This window comes from Octodon degus, unplaced genomic scaffold (genome assembly GCF_000260255.1).
Source record: "Octodon degus isolate 3935 unplaced genomic scaffold, OctDeg1.0 scaffold00189, whole genome shotgun sequence".
In the NCBI taxonomy this organism is placed as follows: domain Eukaryota; kingdom Metazoa; phylum Chordata; class Mammalia; order Rodentia; family Octodontidae; genus Octodon; species Octodon degus.
Window position 1 is genome coordinate 4,684,395 of NW_004524765.1, and position 4,250 is coordinate 4,688,644.

A 4,250-nucleotide genomic window follows, 5' to 3' on the forward strand; every position below is an offset into this window, starting at 1 on the left:
AGTACGCTGCTCAGTCTCTTTGTTGTGCTGGCTTTCTTGATAGGATCAAAGCTATTCTCATCATGAGAGACGATCAGGACCTCACTGTTGCTGAGAATGGCTGTGGTACTTTTCATGGGAGCTCTTGATCATACCTTGAGTGTTGCTTCCTGCTCCAGTGCAGATCATCTTGCTAGCACAAATCCTTCATCCTGAGGGCACAGACATTCTAGCTTCCACCACTAACCCTGGAGCCTTTCTAGTACAGATGTCTGAAATATGCCTGCATGAGATATTTTCATGGACTCTAAGCCCCTAGATGGACTTGGGGGAGGGATTGTTATGAGCACTAGATCTTCAGCTGGACTAACACCAGATACTGTTGTGAGATCCAGGCTCTCACTAAATTCTTTGGTTTTTAGCATGGGAATAAATTTCTTCCATTCCTTGTATATGGTTCTTTGTCTGACTATTATAAAATAATCTTATAATTCAATATTGCCATTCTAAAATGCCAAACTACAACAATCATGAAAGAATCATGTTTTCCCTCATTTCTTTTTCCAATATTTCTTTTGCCAGTTAAAATCAGGACCACAATATTTGGACTGGATATGAAAAGTTCCTTTAAACACTTCCCCAAGGGCCTGGAGAGATAACTGAGTAGAATAAGCACTTGTGTGGCAAGCCCAGGGTCCTGAGGCCAATCTCTGGTACTGAAAAAAAAAAATACTTCCCCAAATCCAGCTTCTCTAACAGCAGTGGAACCCCCATCTCTGACAAAACAAAACAAAACAAAAAAGGGGATATAAACAAAGGTCCATTTTGTTGTGAAAAAAAATATATATGTATATACAAGATAGTTAGGATAGATATACAGCTACTTTCTCTTAGTTCAATGAGAAGAAAAGTTTGTACTAATATTGTTTAGACAGGATGTCATGTTGGCATTTTGTCCTTTGAATAACTACTATGAAGACAACAATATGCAATGTATTGATTATTGCAACTGTCCTACTCACCTGATTTGAAACTGTTTCATTGGTATTTTATCTTTTCTTCTTATTAAAATGAAAAAATATGAAAACAGTTTTGATTTAAAAACAAAAAAAAATTAAATTAGGTCCATATTAATTAGCACTTAGAGACATACACTCCAAATCCACTATTTCTGACTTCCAAATACAGGACAATAGCATGTGAATTAGAGCACACATCACTTGCAAATCAGAATGTGAGATGGAAATTTGAATTAAATGATCTGGTTCTGTATCTGCATTCTTTCCCTACTTTGTTCTTTAATAACTCTTCACCCATATACCTGAGATCACTGTCTTAATACTCAACTTCAAGTAAGATGAATGAATTCTAACACTTGCCTTTTCTGGCCTAAACATCTCTTCTTTTCTCCTATCAGCACAATAGAACATTCACACATTGGGTTTTAGTTGAGGTAAAAGTTAATATGTACTCAGTAGCAAATCTTAACAGAGCCAAATTTTTATTTCATACTAAAGTGATTAGTACCAATCCATGTCACGGTCTTCCCTATTTGTTTTGTTTTTCCCAAAGTGTTTTTAAGGGCCGGGACAATAGCTTAGTGGCAAAGCGCCTGCCTGGCAAGTCCCTGAGTTCAATCCCTGGTACTGCAAAATAAATAAGTAAATAAATATTGCTTTTTAATGATAACTTTGTAAGCAAGCCGTTCTTCAAGTTACCTATACCAAACTGTTTGCTGTCAACTCTAGAAATCCTAATTTCAATTTCACCCAGTTGAATCTGATTCACCTGCCCTGCAGTAATCCAGAGACTGCTCTGACAGAGCATATTTTTGAGGAATTATGTAGCATTAGACAAAAACAAAGCAAAACAAAAGCTGTTAGTTGAGGGAAGAGAAAGAAGTTTCCAGGAGCTGCATAGGTGATACAAGCATGCACGTTAGTAGCAGCAGCAATTTGTTTTCCTAACTCAATATGCAAGTCCTCCATTCATAAACTAACAAATAGATTATAACGTTTTTTTGTGTGTGTGGAACTGAGGATTGAACTCAGGCCCTTGTGCTTGCCAGGGAAATGCTTATTCCACTGAGCCATCTCCCTGGAAGTGGCACAACAAGCAGTACAAGAAGGCCCATCTGGGCACAGCTCTGAAAGCCAACTCCTTTGGGGGTGCTTCCCATGCAAAGAGAATTGTGCTGGCAAAAGTAGGGGTTAAAGCCAAGCAGCCCAATTCTGCCATCAGGAAGGGCATCTGAGTCAAGCTTATCAAAAACACCAAGAAAATCACAGCTTTTGTCCCTAAAAATGGGTGCTTCAACTTCACTGAGGAAAACGGTGAAGTGCTGGTTGCTGGATTTGGTGGAAAAGATCAGGAGGTTGGTGACATTCCTGGAGTCTGCTTTAAGGTTACTAAATTAGCCAATGTCTCTCTTTTGGTTCTCTACATCAACAAAAAGGAAAGATCAAGATCATAAATTTTGATGACGAAAAGACATTAGTAATAAAATTCATATTGGAAAAAAAAAAGAATTGCAACACAAGAAAAATACAAAACAAAAGATAAAAAGTCAGGCAAATTTAGAAAATAAAATCACAATTTTTTTTAAAAAAATTGGAGTTTGATTTGTTTGATATATTTTTAGTAGTGCAGTAAAGAGATAGGCAAAATAAAAATAAAAGAAGCCTTTATTAGCTCCAAAGACATGGAGAGGATCAAGGGCAGCCGGGGTCAGGCAGATTCTTCTGCCCAGACAAAGAAAGCTGAGGCTTGTGGACTTTTGTTAGGGGTGGAGTTTGAGGGGGATGTTTGAAATAACTGGGGAGCTGAATGGGGTTTTTCTGGTGGCTGCAGGAAAGGAGAAATAAAACTGCACCTTGGGTTGTGATGGAGAAGAAGTGGAGAAGTGGTCTCTGGGAAGATGAGCTGTTGTTTTAAGGGCTTCAGCTGTATTAGATGACCACTATGATAATTCAGCAATTCATATGAGGGGCGGAACCTATCACTTATAATGGATAGTTCGAAAAGTGGGGAGTTCTAACAAGAAGTGAGAAGTTAAAAGTCAGTCTTGCATCAGATACATTATCATGTAAACCATAAGAAACAGGTATTTTGAGCCATTTATAATTGCCTATTATACTACCATGAAGGGAAGCATAAGTATTTAATCTTATTCATGTACAGCTGATCAATTTTATGTTACTGAATCATGCCAAGACATTTTGTGGGTTTTTTTTTTGTTGTTCTTTGTTGTGTTTTGAAGTCTAGAGCTAATGTTTGAGGGAAATCAGAGTGTCATAAGTGTTGTAGCTTCAAAATCAGATGACAATGAGGCAAGTCCAAAAATTAAAGAAGTGCTTTATTTTAGCTGGTACCCAGCAGCAACACCCGGCACAAAGTACCTAAGTGCACCCTGAGCATTGACAAGGGTCAGTATTTAAGCTTGAAAACCGCAAAAACAGGGAAGGGGTGGAGAGGAAGAAGTGGCAAGGTCATTAGTTCATGGGGTGGTCCTGTTGGGTGGGGGTGCTGAGTTGGCAGTTACACAGAGTTCATAGGATAAGAGAGTTTGGGGTACAGATGTCATAAGGCTTGGGTCACAGGGGTGAGGAGCTGGGAGGGGTAGACGCATACAGAACAGGAACTCGGGGAGGTTAGAAGGGCAACAAAATGGAGTCAATTTTGACAGGGTACAACAATAAGTTTTGATTAAATGGCCTCAAGAGAGTGAACTCCAGGTATCTAAACAGGAGCCTGCAGAGGTGATGAGGAAGTAAACAGGAACAAGATGTGATCTGTATATGTGTGGATGTCCTGAAATGTGTTTACTATTTATCACAATCATATACTGATAAAACTGGTTAAAAATAAAGATAAAATATTAAAAAATGAATCATAGATCAAAGCTAAGAATCTTTCAGAAGAAAACATACAAGAATATTCTTGTGACCTTGGCTTAAGTAAACATTTCTTCAATAATAGAACAAAATATTATTCATAATGGAATAAATTGAAATTCATCAAAATTAAATATATAGTGGCTGGGAGATAGATCAGTAGAATAAGCACTTGCCTGGCAAGTTCAAAGGCCTGAGTTCAATCCCTATAGTACTTGTAGGATAGTACTGGGCTGGGGAGATGGTTCAGTAGAATAAGTGCTTTCTGGAGAGTGCAAGGGCCTGAGTTCCATCCCTGGTTCAAAAATAAATAAATAAATAAATAAATAAAAAAGATAGTGCTAAGAAAATGAAAAGACAAGTCACATAGAGTCCTAG